A 23,320-nucleotide genomic window follows, 5' to 3' on the forward strand; every position below is an offset into this window, starting at 1 on the left:
ATGCAGATGACATTTTATCCAACAGACCCAATCTACCTTGTTACATATTATTCAAATGATAAATCAGTTTGGAGAAGTTTCAGGTTTAGATGTAAATTGGGAAAAAACTACCCTTATGCCACTGGACAATATGACTACGTCCTTAGATAAATTTGCACTTCCTAAGGTTGCACCATTTAATATTTTGAAAATTTCTGAATCTTTTCAGTATTTAGGTATTATAATCCCTCCTACGGTAGAAGACTTCATCCCTCTTAACCTATCGCCACTCATAAACAAGTTGAGGTCCAAAATAACAACATGGCTTCGCTTATCTTTATCGAAGGCCGATAGAATATCATTAGTTAAGATGGTGATTCTCCCTCAGCTACTCTACGTCTTCAGGAATTCTCCAGTTTGGATCGGGGATAGGTTTTTTAAATAATGGAAAGAATTATTAATGATCTACTTTGGGGGAGGAAACGGGTAAGACTCAAACAAGAGCATTGGTATAAACCATTGGAGAGGGGAGAAGTTAATCTCCCTTGCTTCAAGGGCTATTTTTTAGCTATACAGCTTTGTTTTATTCGGCAGTGGGAGGATAGCCCTCTCTAAGTATTTACTGAATAGATCTCCTTATGATAATTTTTTTACGCTATTGGAGTCAGGTCAACTGACTGACTCTGATAAGGAATTTAAATTCGCCAGGAATCTCTTCATGAAGTCATGGTATTGTCACAAGCAGACAGCTGAGAGGCTCTGACAGGAGCCGTTCAGATCCTCCCCCTTGAGTTTCTTGTTTTGGTTTCTGTTCCTCACCTCGTTAGGCTATCTCAGCTGTCATGCAGTCAGACTCATTACCTCCCTTTATATTCCTCCCCCATAAGGTAGTTGGGTGTGGCTGATACTACTTCCTGGAATGAGTGTGCATGCTGACCTTCAGCTCCCAGCTCTCAGTTCACAGTCGTCTTCAGATAAGTGCTGTTTTGTATTTATGTTTTTCTGTTGTCTGGATCCAGGGACCCCTGACTTCCCTCGTGTCTGTGTAGGGAGCCGGTGGTCGTGTCCCCTCACTATTGTAGGGCCTTCAGGTTAAGATAGCCGAGTACGTGGATATGCGCCCATTCACCTTTAGAGTGGTCGCATAGGCTGAGCATTAAGGGAGAGCGGCAGGTCGATTGCAGGGGTCTCCCTTTATGTTCCTTAGTTGTGGATCCAGTGAGTCATCATTTGTTATTTGTATCATCTTGTTTCCTGTACACCATCCGTGACATTATCAGCCACCAAAACCGTCTCACGCATGGATCCGGTTTCACTTTTGGCTGAACGCTTCCAGGGTCTTTCATTGGAGGTAGCTGATCTCCGTAAGACTTTTTCTCAGTTTCAAGTGACCGGTTCAGCTTGCGTTCATGGAGTTTGTCCTGAGCCTAAGATTTCGCTCCCGGATACGTTTTCCGGGGGTAGTGAGAATTTTGTACGTTTTAGAGAGGCTTGCAAACTCCATTTTCGCCTTCTTCCCCATTCTTCCGGTGATGAAGAACGGAGGGTGGGGATCATTATATCGCTGCTCAGGGGTAATGCTCAGTCCTGGGCCTTTTCCCTGCCGGAGGGGGCACAACCCCTCCGTTCAGTGGATGAATTCTTTTTAGCCCTGGGTCAGATATATGATGATCCGGATCGTATTGCTCTGGCTGAGTCTAGACTACGTCTGTTATGCCAGGGTAAACAATCCGCAGAGATATACTGCTCAGAATTTCGGAGATGGGCAGCAGATACGGGTTGGAATGATGCTGCACTCCGAAGTCAATTTTGCTATGGTCTTTCTAAGGGATTGAAAGATGCATTTGCCTTTCATGAAAGACCTACCTCCTTGAATTCTGCTATGTCTCAGGCTGTTCGTATTGACAGGCGTCTTAGAGAAAGAGGAGAGATTTCTCCTTCTTGTCATGCTCAGTCCCGGGACAGTGCACCGGTGTCATTCTGTGCACAGGGGTCTCAGTCGCTGTCAGCCCCTTCTGAGCAGGAGCCCATGCAGTTGGGGTTGATTGCCTCTGACAATAGAAGATTCAGCCCGCAGGGGAGGGTTTGCTTTTGTTGTGGAGGTATAAATCATCTGGCAAATGTTTGTCCCTCTAGGAGATTCAGGCAGTTTTCTGGGAGTAATAAAGAGACAAAAAGGAGGAAATCTTTTAAGAATATTCCGTCTGTTACTATTGGCAGGGGTTGAGGCGGAAATTGAAGAATTGTCTTTTGCTTGTAGTTCCCGTTTTGTCCTGCCTGCTAGGGTGGCGCTAGAGAGCAAGAGCATATTTGTGAGATTTTTGTGGATAGTGGAGCAGCTGTCAACCTCATTGATAACCAATTTGCAATAACTCATGGTTTCCAGGTTTGCACTTTGCGAAAAAATATTCCTGTTTTTTCTATTGATTCAGCTCCACTTTCTCAGAAATCATTAAGGGCATAGTTCACAATATCCGTTTAATTGTGAATGATACTCATGTTGAGATGTGTCATGTTTCGTCCTTAGCGGTTTGCCTACTCCTCTAGTGTTGGGGCTACCCTGGCTCTCTAAACATAACCCCACCATTGAATGGCAAGCGAGGCAAATAAATGGTTGGAGTGACTTTTGCAGAGAGAATTGCCTCATAAACATCTATTTCTGAGGTTTCTACTAAAAACTGTACCACCTTTCCTCTCTGAATTTTGGATGTTTTCTCTGAGAGTGGAGTTCAGGATTTGCCTCCGCACAGGGAGTATGATTGCCCTATTGATCTCATCCCAGGTGCCAAGCTGCCTAAATCTCGTTATACAAATCTTTCCCAACCTGAGAGGGTCGCGATGCGTGCTTATATCTCTGAGAGTCCTGAGAAAAGGACACATACGACACTCAAAGTCACCTTTTGCCGCTGTTTTTTTCTTTGTTAAGAAAAAAGATGGTTCTTTAAGACCTTGTCTGGATTTCAGGGGAGCTGAACATATCACTATTCGTGATCCGTATCCGCTTCCTTTAATCCCAGATTTGTTTAACCAGGTTGTTGGGGCGAAAGTCTTTTCCAAATTAGACCTAAGAGGGGCATACAACCTGGTTAGGGTCAGAGAAGGAGACGAATGGAAGACGGCGTTCAATACCCCTGAGGGCCATTTTGAGAATTTAGTTATGCCTTTTGGTTTGATGAATGCCCAGCCGTTTTTTCAGCATTTCGTCAACAGCATTTTTTATCATTTAATGGGAAAATTTGTATTAGTGTATTTGGATGACATTTTGATGTTTTTCTCCTGATTTCAAAACTCATAAGGAACACTTATGTCAGGTCTTACTCATCCTGCGGGAGAATAAATTATCGCGAAACTGGAAAAAGTGTGAGTTTGCGGTTCCAGAGATCCAATTTCTGGGGTTTCTTGTCTCCGCTTCTGGTTTTCGCATGGACCCCGAGAAGGTCCGCGCTGTGCTTGAGTGGGAGCTTCCTGAGTAATCAGAAGGCGCTGATGCGTTTTTTGGGCTTTGCTAATTATTACAGGAAAGTTTATTTTGAATATTCCTCTGGTTGTTAAACCACTCACGGATATGACCAGAAAGGGGTAGATTTTTCGTTCCTGGTCGGTAGAGGTGCGTAAGGCCTTTCGGATATCAAGGAGAGTTTTGCTTCCGCTCCCATCCTAGTACATACCTGATGTTTCCTTACCCTTCATAGTTGAGGTGGATGCTTCTGAGGTGGGGGTGGGGGCGGTCTTGTCTCAGGGTTCCTCTCCTGCCAAATGGCAACCGTTTGTGCCTTTTTCTCAAAGAAGCTCTCCTCCGCAGAGAGAAATTATGATGTGGGGAGATAGGGAATTGTTGGCCATCAAGTTGGCTTTTGAGGAATGGCGCCATTGGCTAGAGGGAGCCAGACACCCAATTACCGTGTTTTACTGACCATAAAAAATCTGGCCTCTTGGAGTCAGCCAGCGTCTGAACCCGAGACAGGCCAGATGGTCTTTGTTCTTTTCAAGGTTTAATTTTGTTGTTACGTTCCGTCCTGGGTTAAGAATGTGAAGGCAGATGCCCTGTCACGTTGTTTCCCGGGAGGTGGGATTATTTGAAGACCCGGGGTCCCATTTTAGCTGAAGGTGTGGTGGGGTCTCTGCTCTTTTTCCTGATTTGGAGGCAGAGGTGCAGGCAAAGCCCAGTCAGAAGCTCCTGATCTTTGTCCTCCTGGGAGGTTGTTTGTGCCTCTCGCTTTGAGACACAAGATTTTTAAAGAACACCATGATACGGTCCTTGCTGGGCACCCGGGGACAAGAGCCACACTGGATCTCATTGCTCGGAGATTCTGGTGGCCTGCGCTTCGTAAGTCAGTTGAGGGTTTTGTGGCAGCTTGCGAGACTTGCGCTCGTGCCAAGGTCCCTCACTCACGGCCATCAGGTCCTCTCCTTCCTTTGCCCATTCCTTCCCGTCCTTGGACACATCTGTCCATGGACTTCATTAACGGACTTGCCAGCGTTCCTCGGGAAGTCTGTGATTCTGGGTGGTGGTGGACCGTTTTAGCAAAATGGTGCACTTATCCCTTTTCCCGGTTTGCCCAATGCTAAGACGCTGGCGCAGGCATTTGTTGACCACATTGTCAAATTGCATGGATTCCTTCTGACATAGTCTCTGATAGGGGCACGCAGTTGTTTGTCCAGATTCGTGAAGGCTTTCTGTTCTCGCTTGGGGGTTCGCTTGTCATTCTCTTCTGCTTTCCATCCGCAGTCGAATGGCCAGAACAGAGCGTGGTCAATCAGAATCTGGAGACATATCTGCGCTGTTTTGTGGCGGGAGAATCAGGATGGATTGGTGTTCGTTTTGTCCCTTGCTGAGTTTGCTTTAAATAACCGTCGTCAGGAGTCCTCTGATAAGTCACCATTTTTTGGTGCATATGGGTTTCATCCGCAGTTTGGGACTTTCTCTGGAGAGGGCTCTTCTGGTTTGCCTGAATGAGGACAGATTCTCCTCGTCTTTGTCCATCTATTGGCAAAATATTCAGGATATCTAAAGAATATGAGTGAGAGATATAAGCGTGTGGCGGATAAGAGACGTATGCCTGGTTCCGGACCTGAATGTTGGTGATTTGGTGTGGCTGTCTACCAAGAATATCAAATTGAAGGTTCCCTCCTGGAAGTTGGGTCCTAGGTTTATTGGGCCTTACAAGATCCTGTCTGTCATCAATCCTGTTGCCTACCGTCTTGATCTTCCTCAGACTTGGAAGATTCCATAATGTTTTTCCATAAGTCCTTATTTGAAACCTTATGTTCAACCTATTGTACCTTCTCCTTTGCCTCCTCACTCCGATTATTGGTTGATGGGAATCTTGAATTCAGGTCTCTAGGATGTGGATTCTCGTCTTGTCCGCGGTTCCCTCCAGTACCCTCGTTCATTGGAGGGGTTATGGTCCTGAGGAGAGGATGTGGCTCCCAGTGACGGACATTAAGGCCTCTCGCCTCATCAGGGGCTTTCCATAGGTCCCATCCTAGAAGGTGGGCTCTGAGTGTCCGGAGTCACTCCTAGAGGGAGGGGTACTGTCCACAAGCAAACAGCTGAGAGGCTCTGGACAGGAGCCGTTCAGATCCCTCCCCCCTTGAGTTTCTTTGTTTTGGTTTCTGTTCCTCACCTCGTTAGGCTATCTCAGCTGTCATGCAGTCAGACTCATTACCTCCCTTTATATTCTCCCCCATAAGGTAGTTGGGGTGTGGCTGATACTACTTCCTGGAATGAGTGTGCATGCTGACTTCAGCTCCCAGCTCTCAGTTCACAGTCGTCTTCAGATAAGTGCTGTTTTGTATTTATGATTTTCTGTTGTCTGGATCCAGGGGACCCTGACTCCCTCCGTGTCTGTTAGGGGAGCCGGTGGTCGTGTCCCCTCACTATTGTAGGGCCTTCAGGTTTAAGATAGCCGAGGTATCGTGGATATGCGCCCATTCACCTTTAGAGTGGTCGCATAGGCTGAGCATTAAGGGAGAGCGGCAGTCGATGCAGGGGTCTCCCTTATGTTCCTTAGTTGTGATCCATGAGTCATCATTTGTTTATTTGTATCATCTTGTTTCCTGTACACCATCCGTGACAGGTATTCTATTAGACTTTGGTTTGGATTGAAAGGGGTTCAATGGGATTTACCTCCCTGTGGTATAATAGACACATGCACACTTTACTTGAGTTGGTAGAGATCCATATTGGCAAAAGAGTTATATTTTGTATGTCAGACAGGTAGTAGGTGACGGGGATATAGTTTTATTCACAGTATTATCACAAATAGAAAAATCGCTGAAACTACTATGGTTTCGCTACTTACAGTTAAGATCAGCACTGTTAAGTATTAAAAAAAGAAAAATAGGGCTTGAAATACACACTTCTACACAAATTAATGATTTGATAGGAATTTGGAGCACAGGATGAAGATCTCTCAACTTTATAAAAATTAAATTATAGTACGATTTGAAGATACCTGTTCTCCAGGACAGAGGGCTTGAAAAATGAATGTGCCTGATGATCTGGAAAAGGTAGTTCAGGATTTAAAAGTAGTTTCGCATAATTTTAATCACGTTGTGGTGCAATTTAATATTTTACATAGACTTTACGTTACCCCTAGAGTTGAGCAGACACCTGGATGTTCGGGTTCGGCAGGTTTGGCCGAACTTGAAAAAAAAGTTGGCTAGTCCCAGAGCTGCAACGAGATTTCGCCCATTATCGCACACCACCAGGCCGGGCTTGAGGCTCACTAGCAGCAACCACTCGTCGGTCTGTTGTTCTATACCCCGCCACAACTCCTGCGCGGTGTGGGGGCTGTCCCCCAAACACATCAGTTTCAGAACGGCCTGCTGACGTTTACCCCTGGCTGTGCTGAAGTTGGTGGTGAAGGTCTGTCACTGACCGGATGAGCAGGTGGTAGAAGAGGAGGAGGAAGCCGAGTAGGAAGAGGAGGCAACAGGAGGCAAAGATTGATGCCCTGCGATCCTTGGCGGCGGAAGGACGTGCGCCAAACAGCTCTCCGCCTGGGGCCCAGCCGCCACTACATTTACCCAGTGTGCAGTTAGGGAGATATAGCGTCCCTGGCCGTGCTTACTGGTCCACGTATCTGTGGTTAGGTGGACCTTGCCACAGATGGCCTTGCGCAGTGCACACTTGATTTTATCCGATACTTGGTTGTGCAGGGAGGGCACGGCTCTCCTGGAGAAGTAGTGGCAGCTGGGAACGACATACTGTGGGACAGCAAGCGATATGAGCTGTTTGAAGCTGTCCGTCTCCACCAGCCTGAATGACAGCATTTAAAAGGCCAGCAGTTTAGAAATACTGGCATTCAGGGCCAGGGATCGAGGGTGGCTAGGTGGGACTTTACGCTTTCTCTCAAAGGTTTGTGAGATGGAGAGCTGAACGCTTCCGTGTGACATGGTTGAGATGCTTGGTGATGGAGGTGGTGTTGTTGGTGGCACATCCTCTGTTTGCTGGGTGGCAGGTGCCAACGTTCCTCCAGAGGCGGAAGAAGAGGCCGAGGCAGCAGCAGAAGAGGGAGCAGGAGGGGCCTGAGCCCTTTCTTGGTTTTGAAGGTGCTTACTCCACTGCAGCCCGTGTGTCACGGCTGTATGTGAGCAACTAGAGCATACACAGAAAATAGAGCCACTGACCGGACCCAAACTAGGGAGGATAAAGGGTGACCCCTGTCAGACCCTCAAAGCTCTCCCTATGCTGCTAAGCACATACCCGGATCCTAAAAGTGGAACGAGGCATGCCCTCGTACCTAAGACTGATGACCACTGTAACCCCTACAATAGTGGAAGGGGCACGGCCACCGGTGCCCTGCTCAGTATATGGAGGGAACCGTGGTCGCCTCGGATCCGGTCAGAAAACAAACAAATACACTACAATGTCTGCACACTTGGCTGAAGGAGCTGCAGCAGCAGAGAAGACGGATCCAAAGACAGGTGGCAATATCCGGAGTACTTGCTGCAGCAGAACACAGGTCCAGTGAAATGATAGCTTACAAGTGAAGATACTCAAGCAAGAGCTACAACTCAAATGAGAAATATAATCCACACTCTACAAAGGAGGAGGGGTGATTTAAAGGCAGAGAAATCAAACATAGGAGGAACAGCTGGGAGGAAGGAAACAGAAAGTAATCACCTCATCCCAGGGGCGGAGAAACAGAGCAGTGAGAACTCCTCCAAGCTCTGGTAGTGACATCATCACAGGGGTGGAGAAACAGAGCTGTGAGAACGTCTCCAAGCTCTGGTAGTGACACCGTGTCTCGCATGTAGATGCCTGGTCATGCAGGTTGTGCTAAGGTTCAGAACGTTAATGCCTCGCTTCAGGCTCTGATGGCACAGCGTTAAAACCACTCGGGTCTTGTCGTCAGCACATTGTGTGAAGAAGTGCCATGCCAGGGAACTCCTTGAATCTGCCTTTGGTGTGCTCGGTCCCTGTTGACGGTGGCCAGTAGCAGGCGAACTGTTTTGGCGACGACCGCTTTTGCTACGCTGTTGGCTTGGTCTCACCACTGCCTCTTCCTCCGAACTCTGAAAGTCAGTGGCACGACCTTCATTCCATGTGGGATCTAGGACCTTATCGTCCTCTGCATCGTCTTCCACCCAGTCTTCCTCCCTGACCTCCTTTTCGGTCTGCACAATGCAGAAAGACGCAGCAGTTGGCACCTGTGTTTCGTCATCATCAGAGACATGCTGAGGTGGTATTCCCATGTCCTCATCAGGAAACATAAGTGGTTGTGCGTCAGTGCATTCTATGTCTTCCACCCCTGGGGAAGGGCTAGGTGGATGCCCTTGGGAAACCCTGCCAGCAGAGTCTTCAAACAGAATAAGAGACTGCTGCATGACTTGAGGCTCAGACAGGTTCCCCGATATGCACGGGGGTGATGTGACAGACTGATGGGCATGGGTTTCAGGTGCCACCTGTGCGCTTTCTTCAAAAGACTGCGTGGGAGATAATGTGAAAGTGCTGGATCCACTGTCGGCCACCCAATTGACTAGCGCCTATACTTGCTCAGGCCTTACCATCCTTAGAACGGCATTAGGCCCGACCAAATATCTCTGTAGATTCTGGCGGCTACTGGAACCTGAGGTAGTAGGTTCAGTAGGACGTGTAGCTGTGGCAGAACGGCCACGTCCTCTGGCTGCACCAGAGGCTCCACCAACACCACCACCACGACCATGACCGCATCCCTTATTTGATTTTTGCCTCATAGTTAGCGTTTACAAAGCAAAGTAAAAAAGTCTGTTAAAAATAATTAACCGCAAAAAAAAAACCTGATGTAGGGTATTGCACAATTTTTTTTTTTTAAACTCAATATGACAGCGGTATTTGTGGCCTAAATGTGACAGTCACCTATGCAAGTGTAATTACAGATGTGCAGTATATAAAAATTTTTTTATTTTTCACCACAGTATCCTAAAAGCCTTATTTGTGGCCTAAATGTGAGTCACCTATGCATGTGTAATCACAGATGTGCAGTATATGAAAAAAAGTTTTTTTTTAACAGTGACCTAATAGCCGTATTTGTGGCCTAAATGTGACAGTCACCTATGCACGTGTAATCATAGATGTGCACTATATCAGAGGGTTTTTTCACCCCAGTAACCAAAAAGCCGTATTTGTGGCCTAAATGTGACAGTCACTTATGCACGTCTAATCCTAGATGTGCAGTATATCAGAGGCTTTTTTTACCCCAGTAACCAAAAAGCCGCATTTGTGGCCTAAATGTGACAGTCACTTATGCACGTGTAATCCCAGATGTGCAGTATATTAGAGCGTTTTTTCACCCTAACCAAAAAGCTGTATTTTTGTCCAAAATGTGACAGTCACTTATGCTTGTCTAATCCCAGATGTGCAGTATATCAGAGGCTTTTTTTTTTTACCCCAGTATGCCAAAGCTGTATTTCTGGACTTGCAGATAGCTCGTGCTGGTGCACTATCGTTGCATAAAATGGCTGCCGATAATGTATTGATATTGACTAAATGAAGAAAAAAAAGTTTGTTTTCAGCAGAAGTTGGCTCAGGGTAGGCTTAAAAAAATTGTGCACTTGTTCCTGACATTTGTTCCTGTAACGCCTGCACACCCTGAGTATGATCTATAATTGTGTACAGGCGTTACAGGAACAAATGTCGGGAGAAGTTGGCCTCCCGAGCGAGCAGTTGGAGTTCCTATTGGGCGGGGTAAGATATAGACTGGCCCATAACTATTTCGCATTCGATCAGGAGTTCTATGTACAGCGCACTGGCGCCGCCATGGGTACCAGATTCGCCCCCAGCTATGCCAATCTTTTTTTGCCGCAATGGGAAGAGGAGGTCATCAAGCCCAGGCTGGGGACGGATCTGGTACTATGGCGGCGCTACATAGACGATATCCTGTTTATATGGCAAAGTACGTCTGAATCTTTGGATGTATTCCTTCAGGACATTAATAGGAATGAAACAAATTTGGTGTTCAGCCCCACAATGAGTAAGCTAAAAGTGGAATTTCTAGATTTGGAAGTACAGGTAAAGGGGGACCAACTATATTGCAACACTTATTTCAAACCAGTCGCTAAGAACAGTTTTATTAGATATGCTAGCTGTCACCTACCTCGTTGGTTGGTAAATGTGCCAACCAGTCAATTTCGGAGACTTAGGCGAAATTGTACTGATGACAATAAATTTTGAGGAGGAAGCGACTGTGTTGAAGCAACAACTGCTAGAAAGAGACTATCCAGTTCAGGTGATAGGTCACTGGAAAAAGTGAAAAGAATGGAAAGAAAAGATTTATTTTTGGCTAGTGATCCCCGACCACAAGATGAGGTATTGAGAATTATATTACCGTTCAATTCTCAGTATAAAACAATGGAAAAAAGTATCCGCAAATATTGGGGACATTTATTAAATGATAAAGTAATTGGTCCCCTCTTGAGTGAAGCCCCTCAAATCACGTACACTAGGGCAAATAATCTGGCCGGCAAAATAGCTCCAACAGTGAAGTTGAGGAAAGAAACCCAGAAAAAAGAAAACTGGTTAGCAGTTAATGGGTTTTTTAGATGTGGCAGGTGTGCTAACTGCAAAATTATTAGTTTCCCAAAAAAGACCACAAAAGTAGTGTCGACAGTTAACTCATTTAGTTTGGAAATACAGGAATGCCTAACTTGCGATTCCACAGATGTGATATATTTGTTACAATGTGGATGCAAGAAACAATATATAGGCAGGACAAAAAGAACATTAAAGAAGAGAGTAGCGGAGCATGTGGCAAATATTAGGAAAGGCCTGGAGACGCACTCTCTATCCAAACATTTTAGAGTAATACACAAGTGATCCTACGGGGTTGAAGTTTGTAGCAATTGAAAAAGTAAAAAAACCCTGGAGAGGGGGGAACCATATTGCACACATGTCGCGTCAGGAATCCCGGAGGATTTTTGAATATGACACTATCATTCCTAGGGGCCTCAATGCCGAGATGGAAGTGTTCGGGTTTCTGTGAGGGCCTGTCCGGTAGGGATAGGACATCGCAGTTTGGTCGTCTATCGACACTGTGATCTCCTCTCCTTGCCGGACGGCTTCTCCTAAGCTACAATAATAACAGAATCACCTCCAGATAATCAGCCTTCCATTGGTAGAAAAAACGCAACAGAAAACGCATGCAGCTTAACGCGTTTTCTGTGCGTTTATTGATATTCTGTTTGACTTTAGTAGTCCTCTCCAATTACCTATATTTTAATGGGGGGTTATATATAGGGCATATTTATTGTTTTATGGTTTTATTCAATGAATTGTTGAAATGTACAAATATTGATGCACAGATGACCCGCTCCATCAGGGGTGAATCCACTCCGTAAAACACAATATGCACAAAAAATATGGAGGATGGTGGGTGGAGTTAACCATTTATAAAGAGTGAGGATCCGTTTACTCAGTAGGCCACTGAGGAAGGGGCGAGAGACCCCGAAACGCGTCTGGCGGTTGTTAGAGTGAGCGTTGATCCACCTAAAGCCAAAGAAAAAGAACAAAGCCGGCAAAGAAAGGAAGAAAATCGGAGCAAGCAGCGCTGCTGTGAAAGCTGTCGCACAATACTGACGTCATCAAAGCAAAGCATCCGGTCTCCTTGGATACCCGGTCACGTGGGACGCTACGTTCAGGCAGAAGCACACCACGTGGGACGCTGCGGGTGGCCGGCCTTTCAGACCAACGCTGCAGTACTAGCAGTGAAGACCGATAAGACCGAGCTCAGCTTGAGCATAAATATCTTATTGTGGGAGGCAGCGGTATCGAGCCGATCACTATAGGCCGTACCCAGCCAGCGCTTTGGATCAAATCTGGACCCACAGTCTAAGACTGACTTACATTACTGGGGGTCATTAAATAAGAACTGTTCAGCATTAATCCACTACATCTGGACATTTGCTGGATATCACTGTGATTGTGGACATTATCATATGATTGAAACCACCTACCACCAGCTGCTATATGGTTGTTTTTTGTGGTATTACCTTGTGTGCATTACATAGATTTGTATATGGTCTATATTTTATGTATATTTTAGGGGTATGTTCTTAAATATTTTAACACAATAAAGTGTAAAATCAGTATACTGCCTGGTGTTCCCTTTTGTAGTGTGCCCCCCCATATCTGTTGTTTACATTATATCTCCCACTTGGTCCTGAGGGTGGGACCCGGGGGTGAGCACCATTTCCATATAGAGAGTAGGTGAGCCGCTGTATCTTTTCTATATATTACAGTGTGAACATAGCCACTAATCATATTCCCCCCCACCCCCGCAAGGTGACTGATGTGCTGGGGAGGGGGGACCCTTTAGGCTCATAGAGGACTCAGGAGGACAGGGGGAGGATTAGGAGGAAACCATACTGTCCTCCTGAGTCCTCTATGATTTTTCAGGGCCCCCCAACCCAAAACAAAAACAAACACTGCTTGCTGCTGCCCTCCCCCCATTAAGAATACCCATCCAACCATACATGAACTTTAACTTTTTATTAAGTCTGACTGCTGTCTTCTTACTGTGGCAGGCACACTATGAAGTGGTCCTTCAGTCTGTGTCGGTGAGGCTGCACTCACTGGCTGATGGGCAGATGGCAGGCAGCGCGTAAGCGCAGAGCGGAGGACAACTACGAGCGCACTCTGTTTGTGATTGTTGAGCCTGCTCCTGCTGCGATACACTGGCCAATTAGCAGCAGGATCTTTGCGCTGCTAAATGCTGATTGGCCAGTGTGAAATGCAGCAGACGCCGGGAGCTGTAGCCTGTAGAAAGGTCAGATAGGGAGCGGGGGCGTGAACCAAGGCGAGGGGGGGGGGCGGGAATAACACAAGTGGGAGAGCCACGGCAGCCTGAGCGCCTCAATTAACTATGAATAAAAACTTGTGCAGAGTAGACTTAGGGGGCGGGGCCTTCCATGCGCTTCGGGCCCCCCTGCGCTGCGTGCCCCATAGCAACGGCGTGGTCTGCCTATATTGGCAGTATGCCACTGCCTGCAGTCCTTTGTATCGTGGAGTGCTGTTTTTTTTTGGGCTACCGTAACACGAGTCATGCGAGTCTGACGTCAGCTTTTTTTTTTTGAGTACCAGGAATTTAGTGGTACACGCCAGAAACTGGAGCATGCGCATCATGGAGGATGAGATGCCAAGGCCACCATATTCCTGCTGGAACTGGATTTATACCCCTGTACATACAATAATATCGAATATGTAAGTTTTGGATATTTTTATTTATGTATAGAAATGAGATCCATTTATTTGGATGGTTTGAAGGGGTTATCCAAAACCTATAATGCCCCCCCATATGCCCAGGCCCCTCACAAAAATAGTACTTACCTACAGTGGCGTATCTATCACGAGCAGTGGCGTATCAATCACGAGGCAAACAAGGCATTTGCCTAGGGCGGCACTTGCCAATGGGGCGGCAAAATGCCTTGTTTGCCCCTGTCCCATCCATCTTATATGTTGCCGCCGGTATACTCAGATAATCCGATGGTATATTCTAACCCCCAGGCGTTCCCATGGTGACGGGGACGCTTGCCTGGGTGTTAGAATATACCATCGGATCTGTGTTTTCACAATCTCAGTGAGATCGTAAAAACTCAAATCCGATGGTATATTCTAACCCCCAGGCGTTCCCATGGTGACAGGGACACTTGCCTGGGGGTTAGAATATACATGTCTTGACTCTTAGCTCTGTTAAAACAGCAGGCAGTGCGGGCGGCGCTCACTCACCGCCTAGTGGGAGGAGCAGGCACGTGACGTCAGTGAGTGAGCGCCGCCCGCACTGCCTGCTGTTTTACCAGAGCTAAGAGTCAAGACAGAGTAAGATATCCAGTAAAGAGATTAGCAATGATTAAAGTTAAAGTTAATGATTCGTTTATAAATGTTCTCCTGTGAGCGTCGGGGAGGGGGAACAGTTGATGGCACTATTTAGGGGAGGGGGATCTGTTGATGGCACTATTTAGGGGAGGGGGATCTGTTGATGGCTCCTATTTAGGAAAGGGGGATCTGTGGATGGCACTATTTAGGAGGGAGATCTGTGGATGGCACTGTTTAGGGGAGGAGGATCTGTGGATGGCACTATTTAGAGGAGGGGGATCTGTGGATGGCACTGTTTAGGGGAGGGGGATCTGTGGATGGCACTGTTTAGGGGGAGATCTGTTGATGGCACTATTTAGGGGAGGGGGATCTGTTGATGGCACTATTTAGGGGGGAGATCTGTGGATGGCACTGTTTAGGGGAGGGGGATCTGTGGATGGCACTGTTTAGGGGAGGGGGATCTGTGGATGGCACTGTTTAGGGGGAGATCTGTTGATGGCACTATTTAGGGGAGGGGGATCTGTTGATGGCACTATTTAGAGGGGAGATCTGTGGATGGCACTATTTAGGGGAGGGGGATCTGTGGATGGCACTGTTTAGGGGAGGGGGATCTGTGGATGGCACTGTTTTGGCGAGGGGGATCTGTGGATGGCACTGTTTCGGGGAGGGGGATCTGTGGATGGCACTGTTTCGGGAGGGGGATCTGTGGGTGGCACTGTTTAGGGGAGGGGGATCTGTGGATGGCACATAGGAAGGGGTGGGGTTTAGAGAGAAAGGGGTTTGGCCTTGACAGGAAGGGGTGGGGTTTAGAGAGAAAGGGGTTTGGCCTTGACAGGAAGGGGTGGGTCAAATTTATATTAGGGGGGTGCCCGAGTTTAGTCTCGCCTAGGGCAGCACAAAACCAAGAAACACCACTGATCACGAGGCAAACAAGGCATTTGCCTAGGGCGGCACTTGCCAATGGGGCGGCAAAATGCCTTGTTTGCCCCTGTCCCATCCGTCTTATATGTTGCTGCCGGTATACTCAGAAGATCCGATGGTATATTCTAACCCCCAGGCGTTCCCATGGTGACGGGGACGCTTGCCTGGGTGTTAGAATATACCATCGGATCTGTGTTTCACAATCTCAGTGAGATTGTAAAAACTCAAATCCGATGGTATATTCTAACCCCCAGGCGTTCCCATGGTGACAGGGACGCTTGCCTGGGGGTTAGAATATACCGGGCCACGCCGCTCACAGGAGAACATTTATAAACTAATCATTAACTTTAACTTTAATTATTGCTAATCTCTTTACTGGATATCTTACTCTGTCTTGACTCTTAGCTCTGGTAAAACAGCAGGCAGTGCGGGCGGCGCACACTCACTGACGTTACGCGCCTGCGCCGCCTAGTGGGAGGAGCAGGCGCGTGACGTCAGTGAGTGAGCGCCGCCCGCACTGCCTGCTGTTTTAACAGAGCTAAGAGTCAAGACAGAGTAAGATATCCAAAGAGATTAGCAATGATTAAAGTTAAAGTTAATGATTAGAGTTGAGCGAACACCTGGATGTTCGGGTTCGAGAAGTTCGGCCGAACTTCCCGGAAATGTTCGGGTTCGGGATCCGAACCCGATCCGAACTTCGTCCCGAACCCGAACCCCATTGAAGTCAATGGGGACCCGAACTTTTGGGCACTAAAAGGCTGTAAAACAGCCCAGGAAAGAGCTAGAGGGCTGCAAAAGGCAGCAACATGTAGGTAAATCCCCTGCAAACAAATGTGGATAGGGAAATGAATTAAAATAAAAATAAAAATAAAAAAAATGAACCAATATCAATTGGACAGAGGTCCCATAGCAGAGAATCTGGCTTCACATCAGCAGAGAATCAGTCTCTTCATGCCATAGCAAAGAATCTGGCTTCATGTCAGCAGAGAATCAGTCTCTTCATGCCATAGCAGAGAATCTGGCTTCACGTCACCCACCACTGGAACAGGCCACTGTCACACATTTAGGCCCCGGCACCCAGGCAGAGGAGAGAGGTCCCGTAACAGAGAATCTGGCCTGATGTCAGCACAGAATCTGTCTTCATGTCATAGAAGAGAATCAGGCTTCACGTCACCCACCACTGGAACAGGCCACTGTCACACATTTAGGCCCCGGCACCCAGACAAAGGAGAGCTGTCCCGTAACAGAGAATCTGGCCTTATGTCAGCGCAGAATCTGTCTTGATGTCATAGCAGAGAATCAGGCTTCACGTCACCCACCACTGGAACAGGCCACTGTCACACATTTAGGCCCAAGCACCCAGGCAGAGGAGAGAGGTCCCGTAACAGAGAATCTGGCCTTATGTCAGCGCAGAATCTGTCTTCATGTCATAGCAGAGAATCAGGCTTCACGTCACCCACCACTGGAACAGGCCACTGTCACACATTTAGGCCCAGGCACCCAGGCAGAGGAGAGAGGTCCCGTAACAGAGAATCTGGCCTTATGTCAGCGCAGAATCTGTCTTCATGTCATAGCAGAGAATCAGGGCTTCACGTCACCCACCACTGGAACAGGCCACTGTCACACATTTAGGCCCAGGCACCCAGGCAGAGGAGAGAGGTCCCGTAACAGAGAATCTGGCCTTATGTCAGCGCAGAATCTGTCTTCATGTCATAGCAGAGAATCAGGCTTCACGTCACCCACCACTGGAACAGGCCACTGTCACACATTTAGGCCCCGGCACCCAGACAGAGGAGAGGTTCATTCAACTTTGGGTTGCCCCGCAATATAATGGTAAAATGAAATTAAAAATAGTATTGAATGAGGAAGTGCCCTGGAGTAGAATAATATATTGTTAAGGGGAGGTAGTTAATGTCTAATCTGCACAAGGGATGGACAGGTCCTGTGGGATCCATGCCTGGTTCATTTTTATGAACGTCAGCTTGTCCACATTGGCTGTAGACAGGCGGCTGCGTTTGTCTGTAATGACGCCCCCTGCCGTGCTGAATACACGTTCAGACAAAACGCTGGCCGCCGGGCAGGCCAGCACCTCCAAGGCAAAAAAAGGCTAGCTCTGGCCACGTGGACAATTTGGAGACCCAGAAGTTGAATGGGGCCGAACCATCAGTCAGTACGTGGAGGGGTGTGCACAGGTACTGTTCCATCATGTTAGTGAAATGTTGCCTCCTGCTAACACGTTCCGTGTCAGGTGGTGGTGCAGTTAGCTGTGGCGTGGTGACAAAACTTTTCCACATCTCTGCCATGCTAACCCTTGCCCTCAGAGGAGCTGGCCGTGACACAGCTGCGTTGGCGACCTCTTGTTCCTCCTCTGCCTTCGCCTTGGGCTTCCACTGGTTCCCCTGTGACATTTGGGAATGCTCTCAGTAGCGCGTCTACCAACGTGCGCTTGTACTCGTGCATCTTCCTATCACGCTCCAGTGTAGGAAGTAAGGTGGGCACATTGTCTTTGTACCGTGGATCCAGCAGGGTGGCAACCCAGTAGTCCGCACACGTTAAAATGTGGGCAACTCTGCTGTCGTTGCGCAGGCACTGCAGCATGTAGTCGCTCATGTGTGCCAGGCTGCCCAGAGGTAAGGACAAGCTTTCCTCTGTGGGAGGCGTATCGTCATCGTCCTGTGTTTCCCCCCAGCCACACACCAGTGATGGGCCCGAGCTGCTTTGGGTGCCACCCCGCTGTGAACATGCTTCATCCTCCTCCACCTCCTCCTCATCCTCGTCCTCCTCGTCCTCCAGTAGTGGGCCCTGTCTGGCCACATTTGTACCTGGCCTCTGGTGTTGCAAAAAACCTCCCTCTGAGTCACTTTGAAGAGACTGGCCTGAAAGTGCTAAAAATAACCCCTCTTCCTCCTCTTCCTCCTGGGCCACCTCCTCTTCCATCATCGCCCTAAGTGTTTTCTCAAGGAGACATAGAAGTGGTATTGTAACGCTGATAACGGCGTCATCGCCACTGGCCATGTTGGTGGAGTACTCGAAACAGCGCAACAGGGCACACAGGTCTCGCATGGAGGCCCAGTCATTGGTGGTGAAGTGTGTCTGATCCGCAGTGCGACTGACCCGTGCGTGCTGCAGCTGAAACTCCACTATGGCCTGCTGCTGCTCGCACAGTCTGTCCAGCATATGCAAGGTGGAGTTCCACCTGGTGGTACGTCGCATATGAGGCGGTGAGCGGGAAGGTCGAAGTTACGCTGTAGCGCAGACAGGCGAGCAGCGGCAGGGTGTGAACGCCGGAAGCGCGAACAGACGGCCCGCACTTTATGCAGCAGCTCTGACATGTCGGGGTAGTTGCGAATGAACTTCTGCACCACCAAATTCAGCACATGCGCCAGGCAAGGGATGTGCGTCAAACCGGCTAGTCCCAGAGCTGCAACGAGATTTCACCCATTATCGCACACCACCAGGCCGGGCTTGAGGCTCACCGGCAGCAACCACTCGTCGGTCTGTGTTCTATACCCCGCCACAACTCCTGTGCGGGTGTGGGGGGCTGTCCCCCAAACATATGAGTTTCAGAATGGCCTGCTGACGTTTACCCCGTGCTGTGCTGAAGTTGGTGGTGAAGGTGTGTGGCTGACTGGATGAGCAGGTGAAAGAAGAGGAGGAGGAAGCTGAGTAGGAGGAGGAGGAGACAGGAGGCAAAGAATGTTGCCCTGCGATCCTTGGCGGCGGAAGGACGTGCGCCAAACAGCTCTCCGCCTGGGGCCCAGCCGCCACTACATTTACTCAGTGTGCAGTTAGGGAGATATAGCGTCCCTGGCCGTGCTTACTGGTCCACGTATCTGTGGTTAGGTGGACCTTGCCACAGATGGCGTTGCGCAGTGCACACTTGATTTTATCGGATACTTGGTTGTGCAGGGAAGGCACGGCTCTCTTGGAGAAGTAGTGCCGGCTGGGAACAACATACTGTGGGACAGCAAGTGACATGAGCTGTTTGAAGCTGTGTGTGTCCATCAGCCTAAATGACAGCATTTCATAGGCCAGTAGTTTAGAAATGCTGGCATTCAGGGCCAGGGATCGAGGGTGGCTAGGTGGGAATTTACGCTTTCTCTCAAATGTTTGTGAGATGGAGAGCTGAACGCTGCCGTGTGACATGGTTGAGATGCTTGGTGACGCAGGTGGTGGTGTTGGTGGTACATCCCATGTTTGCTGGGCGGCAGGTGCCAACGTTCCTCCAGAGGCGGAGGAAGAGGCCGAGGCGGCGGCAGCAGCAGAAGAGGCCGAGGCAGCAGCAGCAGAAGAGGGTAGCAGGGGGAGCCTGAGTGACTTCTTTGTTTTTAAGGTGTTTACTCCACTGCAGTTCATGCTTTGCATGCAGGTGCCTGGTCATGCAGGTTGTGCTAAGGTTCAGAACGTTAATGCCTCGCTTCAGGCTCTGATGGCGCAGCGTGCAAACCACTCAGGTCTTGTCGTCAGCACATTGTTTGAAGAAGTGCCATGCCAGGGAACTCCTTGAAGCTGCCTTTGGGGTGCTCGGTCCCAGATGGCGGCGGTCAGTAGCAGGCGGAGTCTCTTAGCGGCGGGTGTTCTGATTTTGCCCACTGCTCCCTCTTTTGCTACGCTGTTGGCTCGGTCTCACCACTGCGCTTCCTCCAAACTGTGAAAAGTCAGTGGCACGACCTTCATTCCATGTGGGGTCTAGGACCCTCATCGTCCCCTGCATCGTCTTCCACCCAGTCTTGATCCCTGACCTCCTGTTCAGTTCTGCACACTGCAGAAAGACGCAGCAGTTGGCACCTGTGTTTAGTCATCAGTCAGAGACGTGCTGAGGTGGTATTCCCATGTCCTCATCATCAGGAAAAATAAGTGGTTGTGAGTTAGTGCATTCTATCTCTTCACCCCTGGGGAAGGGCTAGGTAAATGCCCTTGGGAAACCCTGGCAGCAGAGTCTTCAAACAGCATAAGAGACTGCTGCATAACTTGAGGCTCAGACAGTTTCCCTGATATCATGGGGGTGATGTGACAGACCGATGGGCTTGGTTTTCATGCGCCATCTGTGCGCTTTCTGCAGAAGACTGGGTGGGAGATAATGTGAACGTGCTGGATCCACTGGTCGGCCACCCAATTGACTAATGCCTGCACCTGCTCAGGCCTTACCATCCTTAGAACGGCATTGGGCCCCACTAAATATCGCTGTAAATTCTGCTGGCTACTGGGACCCTGAGGTAGTTGGTTCACTAGGACGTGTGGCTGAGGCAGAACGGCCACGTCCTCTCCCAGCACCAGAGGGTCCACTAACACCACCACGACCATGTCCACGTCCGCGTCCCTTATTAGATGTTTTCCTCATTGTTCCCGTTCACCACAATTTTGAGAATGGCAAATTTGGGAAGAGTTTTTCAACCCAGAAAAAAAAGTGTGCTTTTACGGTCACTACAAATAACTTGACCAGCTAAAACAGTACAGATTTGGTTAAATAGAGATGTGAGGGCCTGTTTTTTTTTGCGCTGGTGTGACAGGTATAGGTTAATCACAGAATCAGATTTCTATCAGCACGCTAGCGTGTGTCTTAGGTTTTTCTGAATGACACTATCAGTACCTTCAATGTAAGATATTCTTTTTGGGATAGATTTCAAGTAGGCCTCAAATACCAGAAACTAGTTATTTTTAGAATGGCAAATTTGGGAATGGTTTTTCAACCCAGAAAAAAAAGTGTGCTTTTACGGTCACTACAAATAACTTGACCAGCTAAAACAGTACAGATTTGTTAAATAGAGATGTGAGGCCTGTTTTTTTTTGCGCTGTGTGACAGGTATAGGTTTAATCACAGAATCAGACTTCTATCTGCACGCTAGCGTGTGTCTTAGGTTTTTCTGAATGACACTATCACTAGCTTCAATGTAAGATATTCTTTTGGGATAGATTTCAAGTAGGCCTCAAATACCAGAAACTAGTATTTTGAGAATGGCAAATTTGGGAATGGTTTTTCAACCCAGAAAAAAAGGTTTGCTTTTACGGTCACTACAAATAACTTGACCAGCTAAAACAGTACAGATTTGGTTAAATAGAGATGTGAGGCCTGTTTTTTTTTTGCGCTGTGTGACAGGTATAGGTTTAATCACAGAATCAGACTTCTATCAGCACGCTAGCGTGTGTCTTAGGTTTTTCTGAATGACACTATCAGTACCTTCAATGTAAGATATTCTTTTTGGGATATATTTCAAGTAGGCCTCAAATACCAGAAACTAGTTATTTTGAGAATGGCAAATTTGGGAATGGTTTTTCAACCCAGAAAAAAAAGTGTGCTTTTACGGTCACTACCATAACTTGACCAGCTAAAACAGTACAGATTTGGTTGAATAGAAATGTCAGGTCTATTTTTTAGGCGCTGGGTGACAGGCTCAACTTGCCCCCTGATGTAATATATGGCCAAAAAATAACCACACTGTTGATGGTTAAATGCACTTGGGTGACACAGGCTCAGCCTGCACAGATGTAGTATATGGCCAAAAAATAACCAGACTGTTGATGGTTAAATGCACTTCAGTGACACAGGCTCAGCCTGCAGCTGATGTACGATATAGCACAAAAATAACCACACTATCGATGGTTAAATACACTTGGTGATAGCTTGTGCTGGCGCACCACAAGTCACAAAATGGCCGCCGATCACCCCAGAAAAAAAGTGATCTAAAAACGCTCTGGGCAGCCTCAAAAAAGTAAGCAATGTCAATAATAGCACTTCAATGATCCAGCAGCTGCAGATCGATCACAGAATGAAGTCTTTTGGAGGAGTTAATCTGCCTAATCTCGCCCTAACGTGGCAACTGCAACCTCTCCCTATACTGATCATAGTAAGTGACGTGCGGCGCTACGTGACTCCAGCTTAAATAGAGGCTGGGTCACATGCTGCACTGGCCAATCACAGCCATGCCAAATAGTAGGCATGGCTGTGATGGCCTCTTGGGGCAAGTAGTATGACGCTTGTTGATTGGCTGCCTTGCAGCCTTTCAAAAAGCGCCAAGAAAGCGCCGAACACCGAACCCGAACCCAGACTTTTACGAAAATGTTCGGGTTCGGGTCCGTGTCACGGACACCCCAAAATTCGGTACGAACCCGAACTATACAGTTCGGGTTCACTCATCCCTATTAATGATTCGTTTATAAATGTTCTCCTGTGCGTGTCGGGGAGGGGGATCTGTTGATGGCACTATTTAGGGGAGGGGGATCTGTTGATGGCACTATTTAGGGGAGGGGGATCTGTTGATGGCACTATTTAGGGGAGGGGGATCTGTGGATGGCACTGTTTAGTGGAGGGGGATCTGTGGATGGCACTGTTTAGGGGGGAGATCTGTTGATGCACTATTTAGGGGAGGGGGATCTGTTGATGGCACTATTTAGGGGGGAGATACTGTGGATGGCACTATTTAGGGGAGGGGGATCTGTGGATGGCACTGTTTAGGGGAGGGGGATCTGTGGATGGCACTGTTTAGGGGAGGGGGATCTGTGGATGGCACTGTTTAGGGGGGAGATCTGTTGATGGCACTATTTAGGGAGGGGGATCTGTTGATGGCACTATTTAGGGGAGGGGGATCTGTGGATGGCACTGTTTCGACGAGGGGGATCTGTGGATGGCACTGTTTCGGGAGGGGGATCTGTGGATGGCACTGTTTAGGGAGGGGGATCTGTGGATAGCACATAGGAAGGGGTGGGGTTTAGAGAGAAAGGGGTTTGGCCTTGACAGGAAGGGGTGGGTCAAATTTATATTAGGCGGGTGCCCGAGTTTAGTCTCGCCTAGGGCAGCACAAAACCAGATACACCACTGATCACGAGGCAAACAAGGCATTTGCCTAGGGCGGCACTTGCCAATGGGGCGGCAAAAATGCCTTTTTTGCCCCTGTCCCATCTGTCTTATATGTTGCCGCCGGTATACTCAGAAGATCCGATGGTATATTCTAACCCCCAGGCGTTCCCATGGTGGACGGGGACGCTTGCCTGGGTGTTAGAATATACCATCGGATCTGTGTTTTTCACAATCTCAGTGAGATCGTAAAAAACTCAAATCCGATGGCATATTCTAACCCCCAGGCGTTCCCATGGTGACAGGGACGCTTGCCTGGGGTGAGAATATAC

The sequence above is a fragment of the Bufo bufo genome, chromosome 3 (genome assembly GCF_905171765.1).
Source record: "Bufo bufo chromosome 3, aBufBuf1.1, whole genome shotgun sequence".
Taxonomy (NCBI): Eukaryota; Metazoa; Chordata; class Amphibia; order Anura; family Bufonidae; genus Bufo; species Bufo bufo.